Raw genomic sequence first — 14,069 nt, 5'->3', positions numbered from 1 at the left:
AGGAGCCGGATGACGCTGCAGTGCTCCTGACAGTGCACCGGAGCGAATATTACTCGACTATCAGCACGGCACCAGCGCTGAGGAGGAAGATAACACACATATGGATGGTATGTTACATCTTTTCGGCCAGGCATGGCCTTCATCAAACGGCCATGCCTGGCCAAAACGCGTACTTGATGTAACGTGATGCATATTGCACTGAATAAATAAGCTCATATTTATCTGGTGAGTGCCGAGGTTTCTTCTATACATACTACTGGATCTCTCCACCTCGTGCACCACTGACCAGCGGAGTGCAGTCTTCCTACTCTCTACTTGGATCATATTAGACTTGGTTAGGATGTAGTGTGGCCCTGTTTCCTGCATGTTCAATTATCAATGGTTATCAGTGTCAGGAAAAGGTAATTTGGTGCCGTAGGTAGACCAGGTACACCACACCTTTACATCGAAAACACACAGAAATTAAGCTATAAAGGAGATATTACAATCATACTGTTAAATCCAGTATACCAAGACAAACATTACTAATAATACCAGCATACAAGGGGCACATAATCCGGCCCTACCTCCTCTGCCACGCTGGCATGGCCCGCTCCCTCCCCGCTGCTGCAGATGCATACACGACAAGTGAACTCATGCCATGGAGATTTATCAAACATGGTGTAAAGTAAAACTGGCTCAGTTGCCCCTAGGAACCAATCAGATTCCACCTTTCATTCCTCACAAACTCTTTGGAAAATGAAAAGTGGAATCTGATTGGTTGCTAGGGGCAACTGAGCCAGTTTCACTTTACACCATGTTTGATAAATCTCCCCCATGGTGTGTCTGAGTCAGCATGCCCTGGGCTGCTCCCGCCTTCTTCTAGACTGTGGTGTAAATACAGCCTGTGAACTACAAGGTAAGTTAGGCTAGGTTCACACTGCGTTTTCAGCATCCGTTTAACGCATCCGTTTTTTGAAAAAAACGCATAAAAAACGGATTGCAAAAAACGGATTCATTTGTGTGCATCCGTTTTTCCATTGAGTTCCATTATAAAAAAAAACGGATCCGTTTTTTTGACGGACCAAAACGGACAAAAAAACGTTGCTGACCCTATTTTTCTGGACGTTAAAAAAAACGGATCCGTTAAACGGATGCTGAAAACGCAGTGTGAACCTAGCCTTACTGGGTGAGTTACCAGCAGTTTTTTGCTCTGTTAGATTTCACCTGCAAGTGGTGCTCGCCAGCAATCGTGCCCTGATGGTTATTATGGCTGAACTTTCCCCATATGCAAACAAGCAGAGTGTTCAGACATCTACCTGCTCAGCAATAACTATGCCATTGATGTAATTGTGAAATACTCTGCAAAATTTAGTTCCCAGATTACATGTAGAACTGGTTTTATTAAGTCCTGTGAGAAAATTTATGTAAATGATAACTTTAAATTACCAAAATGAGGCAATTCTGTGCCTTAGAAGGATTATCGTAAGGGCCCTATTCCACTGGACGATTATCGTTTGCATATCATTAACGATTAACGATCGCAAACGACCACTATTGCGAAAGACCTGAAAACGTTCACTCATTTCCATTGAACGATAATCGTTACTTATGATCGTAATTGCGATCGTTTTTTCTTCGCTATTTATTCGCTATTGCATTCGTATCTATTGCGAACGACCGAACGATGTCTTATTCAACGCGAACGATTTGCGAACGAGCAACGATAAAAATAGGTCCAGGTCTTATAAAGCGATCAACGATTTCTCGTTCGGTCGTTAATCGTTAACTGCATTTCAACCGAACGATTATCGTTTAGATTCGAACGATTTAACGATAATCTGAACGATAATCGTCCAGTGGAATAGGGCCCTAAGTCATCAGAGGTTCCTCATGTCACACTAGGCTGGTTCATTTACATTGAGTCAAACTTTTTTCTAATTACTGTAATGAGCACATCGAAATGATAAGTTATCTGAAGGCTGTGAATGACACATTCTTGTTTTTCCTTTCAGTGTGATATATGTATCCTTATACTACTAAATCTCAATTATATTTACAGCATAACTGATCATGATCATGCCTAACACACACACACACATATATATATATATTTTTTTTTAAATGTAATAGAAATTGCAAGGTACAAACACAAAGCAATTCAACCAGAAAGACCATACTGAGCTAGAGAAATACACACAACATACCGTACAAACTATGACAGTAGATACAGTACATAATAGAATAAAGCAAGCACATGCAGGAGATATATGAAAAATGGTGTAAAGTGAAACTGGCTCAGTTGCCCCTAGCAACCAATCAGATTCCACCTTCATTTACCAAAGAGTCTGTGAGGAATGAAAGGTGGAATCTGATTGGTTGCTAGGGGCAACTGAGACAATTCTACTTTACAGTGTGATAAATCTTCCCCTCTGTTGAACAATGGCCGCTCTTTTGAGTGCCAAACAACGGCCGTTGTTCAATGCATGGGGTGAAAACAATGGCCGTTGTTGCATTGACTTCAATACATATCATTGCTGTATGAAAAGAATGGCTGTTGTTGTAATGGAAAACCACTTTGTGTGAACATAGCCTAAAAGTGCAGCAGAAACTATTTACAGTGAAACAGCAGATATTAGTGGTCAATTGTAAGAAAAGCAACATAATCCCGGTACACATCTGATTTGAAATCTGACAGTGCCTTATATGTATGTTATCTGGAATATTCCTATTGTGTTTCAGTAAAATATCTATAGACTATGTTCAAACAACAGAAAAATGAGGGCAAAATAATGATCATGTTCTTTATTTCAGGCTGTATTTATCCAAATAAGGACGTATTTTGCCCTTTTTTTACGTTGTGTGTGAACCTGGCCATATCCTGTAGAGTGTTGCTGCAAGTGCTACTGGTGTAACAGGAATACAATGATGCAGGGCAATAATCATATACAAATTAATAAACAACTTGTAAAATGCACTGTGTAAAATTCCCAAGTAAATGACATATTCCATGTAACATAACCATCTAGGTTATACTTGTAACATGATGTTTTGCTAGGTAAACCTGTTGTGCAGCATGCTTATACAAATTGAAGGAATCAGTTTGACAGAAGAAGCTTTAAGTCTTTAACTTGCCATCTGTCAGTATCTTTTTTTTTCTCTTGTAATTATCAAGTCATTTGAGAACATTAGAATTTATTCAGCGCATAAACTCAACTATAAGGATCTTTTTACAAGGCCCGATATGTGGCCCTGCAAGGACTCAAGCAAGAAGGTTGAAGCTCCTTTAGAAGGCGAGATTCATCCCAAGACTGGGCCTCACGAACGATCACTGTATTGTTTGTAAGGCCATTTAAGTATTACTATTGGCCACACATCCACTGTTTTCACAGGGAGATGGGTGGCTGATAGCAGTAAATTTTACTGCCCACACAGGAGATGCAAACAGTTGCTGTATAGGCATTTTTCTGCTTCTTGACTGATCGTTGACACTATTACATGGGCCGAGCATCGGTCGAAGCAGCATTTATAGTAACACTCCTTGCCAAGTGTAAAAGTTTCCCATGCTCACTATTAATGCTCTTACTGTGATCCCTTTAACAAATTTGGCCTCCTTGGTATCTACACTGATCAATAAAGCCCCCTTTGTGCCCTTACAATACAATAATGATGTTCCCTGAGCCTCCATACAGTAATAATGCTCTCTGTGCCCCCATATAGTAGTTAGGTCCCTCTCTGCCCCAATATAGTAATAAGGCCCACCTGTTCCCTAGAGATGAGCAAACCGGCTGAGGTTCGGGTTCATATGAACCTGAACTCTCAGCTTCTGATTCCCGCTGTCTGCTCGCTCCGTGGAGAGGGTGGATACAGCCTGAGGACCGCCTGGAAAACTGGGATACAGCCATAGTCATAGGCTGTATCTCAGTTTTCCAGGCGGTCCTCAGGCTGTATCCACCCTCTTCACGGAGCGGGTAGACAGCGGTAATCAGAAGCCGAGAGTTCAGGTTCATACTAACCCGAACCTCTGCAGGTTCCCTCATCTCTACTGTTTCCGCAATAGAGTAGCAAGACCCTACCTGTACCCTCTATTTAGTAATTAGGGTCTTCTATGTACCTCCACATATAAGTTAGGCCCCCTCTGTTCATCCAAATAGTAGTTAGGGTCCCTTTAGGTGATACAAGCCCTTTAACTGTAAGCGCTCATCACAAGCGCTTACAGTTAAGGGGATAGGCCCAGCACCCAGCGACCAAGTGGGACCCAGCACTTTCCAAAGTTCTCTAGGTGCTGACATCAGCCCCAAAAGGCAGAGCAGGAAACTGATAGTTCCCCCTCTGTTGTTCCACTTGACTGCATCTGCGTCCAGAGTGCCTGAAACAACAGGTATGCTTTCTATGTGAACTCTCATAATACACGCATATAGCTACCACTGCTTGCATAATCTAAAATCTGCCAAAATACATAATATGCAGGTGACAGAAATGAACCGAGCAAATTGCTCTAATCTAGGGTTATGAGCTCCGGTGACTATAGGGGAGACAGGGGTGAGGCTACGTATAAATAGCCCACAGCTCTGCTGTTATAACATTGAAAAGTCTCCTATTCATTGTTTAGATTCAATTAAAATGTTCATCTCTTCACGCACTATGGAACTAACACAGATTAATTTTGCTAGCTGAGTACACAGAAGAAGCTGCTACTCGACTGGCACCTGAATGAAATATCTGAGTTGACATATTGCGCTGAATCACACCAAGTCATTCTCTTTGGTTACATTATGTTACTGTATAACTTATTAATGTAGATGAAGTGAATCTGAGGTTTCATGACGCATTACTGCATATTTAGCTTTTGTGTGTGTATACATATAGTATACATATGGTACGCTTAGCACAAGAGCTTATTACAATAAGCAGTAAGTGGATGCAGTCTGCCATGTCATCTTTTGAAACTAGGGATGGAGGTCTGTATCAGAAATACAAAGCTTTGTCCACTATAAAAATAAAGTAAAACATTATACAGATAGAATTTTGAACTTAAAGTGAATGTACCATTTGCTTTAAGTTTTGCACATGGATAGAATGGCGACAGCGTGGGGAAGCCAGTGCCCCAGTACTTTTTTGAACCACAGCCTGATTCCTGCGTACAGCGCCGTTCTATTCCGGCCCGGGCTGAAGCACTAGAGGCGGGCTGGCCTGCCCCCAGTGGGACGAAACCCCTGCCCCTCCATGATGCGGCTCCCGGCTCCATTAGTATCAATGGAGCAGTGACATAGGGCGGTGGGGGTTTCCTCCAACTGGGGGTGGGCCGGCCCGCCTCCAGTGCTTCAGCCCGGGCCGGTGCCCGGGTCACGGCTCAAAAAAAGAATTCTGCCTTAGGAGTCAGATTGTGGGGTCTCTGTGGGGCTCACGATGCTGCCAGTGCACCGTTTATCCTGCTGCCCAAGATGGCACCCTAAGAGTCTTATGGCCAAAAAACTGTTGACTGTAAGCGTTACTGAATCAGCGCTGCACCACTTCTGCTGTCCTATATGAGTGATAGTAGGGGTGGACAAAGAAGAAGCCTGCAAGATGCAATAAAAAAAAATATATACAGTATATATATATTTTTTCTTTTTTTTAGCTGTATATGCCAGGAGACAACTATACCTAACTGAGCAGCAGCTCAATACACTGGAAGACAACTGTATCTAACTGGGCAACTTTACTTACTTGAAGGGGGGGCAGTTCAATACACTGGGGATCAATTATACCTAACTGGAAGGCAACTGTATCTAACTGGGGCAGCTCTACCTTTTAGCCTTCAATGATTCCTGGTATAAAAATCTGCAGCTCATCCAGCAGTAAAAAAGAAATTGACAGGGTCATGGGCACAAAATGGTCATTGATGGGTTGGGGGTGCAAAGGCTAGTTCAACTTGTCCAAACCCACAGAAAGGATGCTGTATAGGCATTGCAGCTTGCCGTACATGGAGTTGTATAGTCTCAGACTGGATTGTTCATGCCTACCCCTATCCACCAACAAAAGAGATGGCATCCTATGAAAAAGGCAAGCCAGCAGAGGCAAATGATACTAGGAAACTTTTGGTTCTGGCATTCATGTGGATGCTGCGACACGTACCAAGGACCCAAAGATTGTGGCAGGCCCAGTATACTCCTTCATGGCAATGGTATTCCCTAGTGATTGAGGACTCTTTCAGCAGTATAATGTAAACTTCCACACTGCAAAAACTAATGAGAACAAGCTTGAGAAACATGATCAAAGGATTGTTTTCACCACAAAAGGGGGACCTACACAATAACCCTAGGAACCTACACAATTGTGGACCTACACAATAACCCACACAGGGCCGGAGTCAACACAGGGCTTACCTGGGCAAGTGCCAGGACCCACAGCGCCTCTAGGGGCCCAGAGAAGAAGAAGGGCCCAGTGTTCTAATGTTAAGCCTGCTCACTGTAGTGCAGGGTGAGTGAGCTGAACATCAGAAGACACAGGAGACAGTGCAGGACCTGCACAGAGAGAGAAAAGGGTGAAGGACCTGATCACATGACCTGAAGGTCCTTAACCTTACAGTGTGGAGAGCAGCCCCAGAGAAAGAGGGAGAAGACTGAGCTGTCAGTGCTTCAGTGTGTCAGTGTCTGTCAGTCAGTGTCAGTGTGTTTGTGTATGTTAGTGGTATTTCAAGTAATTGTGCATAGTGCGTGGATGATGGTGTATAATGGATGGATGAGGGGCCTGCTGAGGCTCTGTCGCCCAAGGGCCCGCAAAAACCTGGAGCCGGCCCTGCTCCCACTAACTGCCAGGAGAAACCTCCGCTCCCAGCAGTTTAACCTGAAACAAGTTTAAACTTCTAAAGGTCATTGAGCCTTCCATGTATATACCTCTATACAGCTGTGCTGGGGGAATAGCTATACAGATTGCCTGTACAATAGCAGTGCAATGTATTGTATTAGCAATCAGGAAAGTATAAAAAAAGGTATAAAAGTATAAAAAAAAGTGTAAAAATAAAATAACACCCCAACGCCCAAATAATAGAATAACATTTATTCCCCATGCAAAATGATTAAAAACAAAAACAAAACAAAAACAAAAAAACAAAAACAAATGCATGGTCAGAAACACAGGAGAGGCTAATGAAGTATATATTCCTTTTTGAAGGTCAAAAGCAGCTGAAATTTTGTTATAGTTATGTCTTGGGCTACAGCAAAAGAAAGCTAGTAGCTCTTTGCCCTGTTAAACTTTTAGCTGTATGTGAGTCTTAAAGATGTGCATACAGCTAAAACCAGCACTAAATACAAGCAGCTATATCCACTATGGCATTGGTTCTGCCGCTGCTAAGTAGTACAAAAACTAGATACTAGATACAACTAAGGGGTTTTATCTTAGTTCTGTATTGAGTGATTCATTGTTTTTTTGAGCATTGTATTGTAAATGTTGAAATGAGCTCAAGTATGTATATGTATATATTTCTAACCATTTTTATTTTTCGAATGACCTTTTAAGTCCTGGGGGTGGGGGTTAAGTCTCAAATAATGCACCCCCAAAAATCAACATTACTTCCGACCCTAACCAGATGCCTAACTACAGACACTGGGCCCCATAATTTATTCAAAACCCAACTTAGAGCAAAAGTATCCCCCCACTCCAACACATTGCACCAAGGGCCCTGCTCTCTTGGGTCCCACCTTAACTTCATACTGAAGGAGATCGGTTTACCTGCCCCCTCCCCCTAGACTAGTCTCCTCCACCTCCTTGATAGTGCTCTGCATACTTTGTAGGGCCTGAAGTGACATCATAGCCACATAGCTAAGGTTCTGCAGAGTCTGCATAAACATTGCCAAATGGCCTTCCTGCTGCCACCATGATTTGTGCATAGTTGCAGTCGAAACGCACCAATTTTTCTGCAATTTTGTGCAGATCATAGCAGAACTGCATCAGGGAGGCCATTCATCACTGAAAGTATATGTCCATTTTGGGCAAAACAGACATATTATATTCCATAAATGCACATGGAACACTAAAGAGAATGTATCATCAGTACATTTGTTTTAGGTTTTGCACATGGATAGAACAGCGCCAGCGCAGGGAAGCCAGTGCCGCAGATCTTTTTTTGAACCGCAGTCTGGTTCCCGCATATGGCGCCGTTCTATTCCCGGGCATCGGCCGGGGGTGAAGCACTGGAGGGAGACTGGCCCACCCCCAGTGGGAGGAAAACCCCGCTCCTCTATGACGCGGCCCCATTAAAATCAATAGAGCCACATGATAGAGAGGCAGGGGTTTCTTTCATTGGGGTGGGCTGGCCCGTCTCCGGTGCTTAACCCATGCTGGTGCCTGGGAATAGGACGGCACCGTACACTGGTACTGGGCTGCAGTTCAAAATAAAGGGACCCGCGCCGCGCCGTTCTATTCATGTGCAACACTTAAAGCGAATGTACCTGATGGTTAATTCACTTTAATGTATCCATAAGTACACAGGAATAACAGTGGAAAAGCACAACAAAGTTTAAGAAGAAAAGATGCTCCACATTTGTGATTTCATGGGGAATGCTGGTATTTTGTAAAACCCCAGATTTAACGGTTGACTGTGTTAGCTCAGTAATTCTTAAAGGGGTATTCTGGCCTTTTATTTCTTTCTATAAAACCCAATGGTGGTAATCAGCATACAAGGATAGAACAGTCCATACAATCCAGATAGAAACAAACATGCCGTCTATGGTAGAGAGCAGCTACAGCCTGGTTTGTGGGATCTCACACACTTGCTTGTGGCCATCACATTCTTAAAAATCTGAATATTCCTTTGTGCCGTTTTTTCTCTAATAGACTGTAGACATAGGATTCTTCTAAGAGTACAATAGTAAGAGTCAAGACAGCTGGAAGTTTGTTCTGCTGGAAAGAAACTGCCCAACTGTGGTGTCACAATCCATTCAAATGGTCTGGATCTCAAGACAATTACAGGTGCTGATGGCTATTGTCTGTAACCTGGCAACTTCACAGAAAAGGTATTGTCCTGTTAGTATAGTTATAGTTAGATACCCTGTAAGCCCTCAGGCACCTCTTTAGAACTTGCAAAGAGTTTTTACATTGTAGGGCAAATAAAGAACACTTTTATTCTAATAAAAATGTCAATTCATCAAAGTTCCAATTGTTAGTGCTTTGAAACAGTGGCTCCTAGGGAACTATTCTTAGCTGTGGTATCTCATAGGTAAAAGGTTTAACCCTCGTAGGAGCTGTGATCTAACGGCACTTCTGAGTAGAAACTTTCTAAAGAGGATTTTATGATTGAAACATGCAGCGTACAATGGATATGTTATAGGGCCAAAGCTTTATTGTTACATACAAGTAACAATCTAATCGTGATGGGTTGCTGTACCAGTCCTAAATAAATGACTAGCCTGAGATGATTCTTGCAACATGTTCTAGTCACCTGGAACAACTGGATGTTTAATTTGTGTAATCTCTATAAATTCAGGTATTTAAAGGGAATTTCTGGTTTACAGAACCTACTTTTTAAAAATATCCTACCAGGGGTTAACCCCTTCAAGACCGAGCCCATTGATGCCCTGATGTCCGGGCCAAATTAGTGCAATGTTCCTCCCCGCCTTCTAAGAGCCATAGCGCTTTTATTTTTCCACCTGCAGGGCTGGTTGGGGTGTCACTTTTTGGGCTATGATCTTTTGTTTTTATTAATATCATATTCATGTAACAGAAACTTTTTGATCGCTTTTTTTTTTTTTTTTTTTTTATTTTAAAAAATCAGCAATCCTGGTGTGTCCCCCCCCCCCCCTGTTTACGCCATTCACCGTGTGGGAAAAATAATGTTATATTTTAATAGATCGGACAATTCCGCACTCTACCATATATAATAAGTTTATTTATTTATTTTTATAATGGGCAAGGCGGTATATTAAACTTTTATCGGGAGGGGGTTTATAGTTTTTTTTTAATACTCTTAAAAGCTGTTTTTATTACACTTTTTTTTAAAAAAAACTTATATTTCACAGTAAATCATGCAATCATTAGATTGCATGTACTGATCTATGCTATGCCATAGCATAGCATAGATCAGTGTTATCGGCCATCTATGCATAGAGCCTGCCTGAGAGCAGACTCTATCCATAGATGGCCGATCCGACAGGTCGGAGGTAAGTAGATTACCCCCACCCATCGGTACAAGCGATTGGGACCCTGCATCATGGCTGCGGGGGTCCTGATTACTCAGTGGTGGATGCTTGTTCTGTCACGGAGTACCTTAAATGCCGCGATCGCTATAGGTCGCTGCGTTTAAGGAGTTAATGAGACGCAGCTGTGTCACAGTACCCTTAGCTCCTGGGACAATGATGTGTGAGGGTCCGCTTTCACTACAGCGGTCCCGCACACATGAAACCCCTCTGACCTCAGGAACGTATATATACCTTCCTACTGCACTGGGTATGTGCGGTAGGAACATATATCTACGTTTTACTGACTTGAAGAGGTTAAAGAACCATTCTAGCAACTTTTGTTAGCAGTCAGGAGGTAAAGGATATGAAGGAATAATACACATGGACACAGCTGCCATAATGAAAGTATTCAAACCCTATAGATGCAGCTGAACTGGGAAGAAATTCATTATATTGTTGGTAGTTAGTATTATTTGTCCCCACACCCCTAAATGTTTTCCAGAGTCCTTCTTTAAATTATTAGTGTCATTTGCAGTAAGTTTTGACATGTCCTCAAAGTTATTAATTGCAGAAGTCTCACTTCTCACTTCGAAGACACAGCTGGGGAAATGTAATGCAGCACACATCTCTCCCCAGCTGTCCATCAAATCCGATTTGTTCATTTCATTAAAGTGACTGTATCCACCAAACGCTAGTACCATTCATTTGATGAGAGCCTTGGTTAGAGCAAAAAATTACCTTTTAATCTGCAGCGCTGTGTCATAGTGGCGTGGCCTACAGTGTCTGTGCCCCAAATCCACGACGCCTCTCCTTTTTCCTCCCCACACCCCTCATCACTAGGAATGCCCCCCGGCAGGATTTCTATTCATAACTTGTCTAAACAGTGCACATGTGTCGCTATAGCCCAGGTGCTATGTTTAGACAAGTAATAAATAGAAATCTACAACTCCTTTGGCTGTCCAGGCATGATGAGAGTTGTAGTTTAGCAACAGCTCGAGAGCCAAGGTTCCCTATCCCTGAGCTATAAGGTACTGGTGCCTATATACTATAATATAGAATACTATAATTTATCACACTTACTTTTAAGAAACAATAGATAGGAGTCCACTGTCCACTGTTGCATATGTGACAAGTTTATGTTTTCCTGTCTGGTTCTGCCATATGTTCGACAAAGTGCCTTTCAGATCCATTCTCCATCAAATGTATAGTGCCCGTAAGCCTGGAAGAGAATAGAACAGTTTTAATCACTATTATAGATACATACTGATAAAAGAATATATGTTTTATGACTATTGTTTAACAATCTTTACGGCAGTTAGTAATCTGTAAAAAGAAAGTGAAAAGTGACATTGATGGCCCCTATAATTTGAGTGCAATGGTGGAGGAGGAGGATGAAGAAAAGGCCAATCGACTAAATACCTTCTCTACTGTATTGTCACAGGAAAATCCACTGAGATTTGCATATGAAACTAATAGGGATTATGTAAATTCTTTAATAAAACAAATCTGTAGCCACCCGACCCCCTAAACCAGTAGTAACGGTCAGTATCTTTCAGCAATTCATATTGAGTCCCTGAGAGGCATTACAACCTAGGACACGGATGCTCTAGGCCCTGCCAATTTAACCCTGCTCTTCTGGTGTTGTCCTTTTCAAGAAAATACCCTTTTGATTCAGAAGATATTTGGACCCCAGGACAGGACATGAATTACTGACAGTTACTGAACGGTACCAGTGGTTTGGGGAGGAGTTGGTACAGATTCCAGATTACAGGTTTAGGCTTAAACTAGCTGCTTCCCTAGCTTGATTCGAAGCGATCTGAGGCAGGTCATTTACTTGGAAATCTTCACCCAGCCCCGTAAACCACACAGAACCTTTTGGATCCCAAAAATCAAGTTCAATTTGGCTGAAATAAGTACTTCGTACGGGACTGCATGGAAATCCACGGCCGTGAGTTTCAAAATTTCCTTCCTCAAACAATGGTCTTGTTCATTTTTCACGGCGCCGTATACGATCCGGCCGTAAGCTCATACGTAGTGTGCATTGTGCGGGCGTATATCGTATACTTTCAAGCGAACGCATCAACCTCAAAACTATGTGCGTATATTCGCAGTTCGCACTACGGACGGATTCATACGCAGTGTGAACATAGCCTCAAACTGTAAAAAATGCCCCCCCCCACTACCATCTCACATAGACCACTACCATCTCACATTGGGGGAGGTTAATAAAGCAAACTTATAATAAGAATGCCCTTTGCTGTCCATAGTGACAAAGACAAAGAACGTTCCTACTGTAAGAATCATTGATAAATCACGCCCATCGAGGGAGATGTTTTAAACATGGTTTAAAGTGAAACTGGCTCAGTTGCCCCTAGTAACCAATCAAATTCCACCTTTCATTCCTCACAGACTCTTTGGAAAATGAAAGATAGAATCTGATTGGTTGCTAGGGGCAACTGAGCCAGTTTCACTTTACACCATGTTTGATAAATCTCCTCCTACACCATGTTTGATAAATCTCCTCCATCATGTACAATTTTGGGTAGGCGCAGAGGAGGATGACCCGGGTAATTTAGGGAAGGGGTGGGTTGGAAGGGGTGGGTTACAGTACCAAAACAGATTATTTAACTTGGAATTATTTAGTTTGGGAAAAAGACATTTTAGAGGTAATCTGATCGGGAATGTGCAAATATACTAAAAGACAGTACAGAGATCTTTTAAGCAATCTTTATATAGCTAGGCCTGTAACCATGACTTGGGGGCATCTGGAGGAAAGAAGGTTTCAACATCATCATAGATGGGGATTATTTACTTTAAAAGCAGTGAAACTATAGAACTTTGGGCCACATAAGCCCTGCTCCCTGCTGGACAGATGCAGCAGGGACACAGTCGAGAAAACAATAAATAAGAAATAATGCAAACAGCACCCCCCTGGTGTTAGAAAGCATAGGCTAGGTCTAAAACACATTATGGCCAAAATGTTTAATTAAAGTTTATTACAAAATTGTAAGTAAGGTTGGGTTTACACTGCGTTTTTGCAATCCGTTTTTTTTTTTTAAAAAAAGGGATGAAAAACGGATTGCAAAAACGGATGCATTTGTGTGCATCCGTTTTGATCCGTTTTTTCATTGACTTCCATTATAACAAAAACGATGCTGACACTTTTTTTTGTCCGTTAAAAAAAACGGATCCATTAAACGTATGCTAAAAACGCAGTGTGAACCCAGTCTAAGCCCAGGATCTGTTGCGGGAAGCTGTGGGGGAGTTGCCCGGGTGATCGTTAGATCGTCCGGGCAGCCCATAGCAGATAGCAGAGGTCTGCTGCCGCCACTCCTGTTCCTCGGGGCAACGGCAGCAGATCATTGCTATCATAATTGTTTATCTTTCATCATGTTGAAAGACAAACAACTGCAACGATCAGCCAACATTGTTCATGATGGCTGATCATTGCATTCTATTACACAAGATGATTGTTGGCTGTAACGGTTGATATCGCCTGACTACGGCCAATAATCGTTTTGTGTAATAGGGCCTTTAGTCACACAGGTTTGAAACGAGTGGACTAGACTCTTTATTACTCTGTATTTAGATGTTTATCCTATTGTGAGACATCTTCTTGTAGATATCAGTGGCCACGCGTTTATCATGTCCTGTGAGTTTTTATCTGAAATTCTCCGACTTTTTTTTAGATAATGAACACCAAGAGACAAGTACTTATCACAGATCTGACGTAAGAAAATGCATTGTAATTTTAAGCTTTGATACTGTGTAGGAAATCACCATGGAAACTATGTAGAGAAAAAGATATGATCTAATATAGGCACCTGATAACAGTTAATGCTCATCGTATGGAAATGTTTACCAGGGATTTAGAGACCGGAAACCAAAAAAAATTGAAGGATACTTTGAAAATACTTTGAAAAAGTAGAGTAA

General features: G+C 42.0%; 1 protein-coding gene across 1 annotated transcript in view; it reads right to left on the bottom strand.

Annotated features, from left to right (window-relative positions):
• The window catches only part of HTR1E (5-hydroxytryptamine receptor 1E), a 72,207-nt gene that overhangs the window by 7,381 nt on the left and 50,757 nt on the right, over positions 1 to 14,069 (bottom strand). The window contains exon 2 of the mRNA XM_069973541.1: positions 11,217 to 11,355. The gene's annotated coding sequence lies outside the window, so the exon portion shown is untranslated. The remainder of the gene's footprint in view (positions 1 to 11,216; positions 11,356 to 14,069) is intronic.

Source organism: Dendropsophus ebraccatus, chromosome 6, assembly GCF_027789765.1.
Source record: "Dendropsophus ebraccatus isolate aDenEbr1 chromosome 6, aDenEbr1.pat, whole genome shotgun sequence".
Taxonomy (NCBI): Eukaryota; Metazoa; Chordata; class Amphibia; order Anura; family Hylidae; genus Dendropsophus; species Dendropsophus ebraccatus.
The sequence above is the reverse complement of the archived record's forward strand: the minus strand, read 5'-3'. Positions and strand labels throughout refer to the sequence as shown.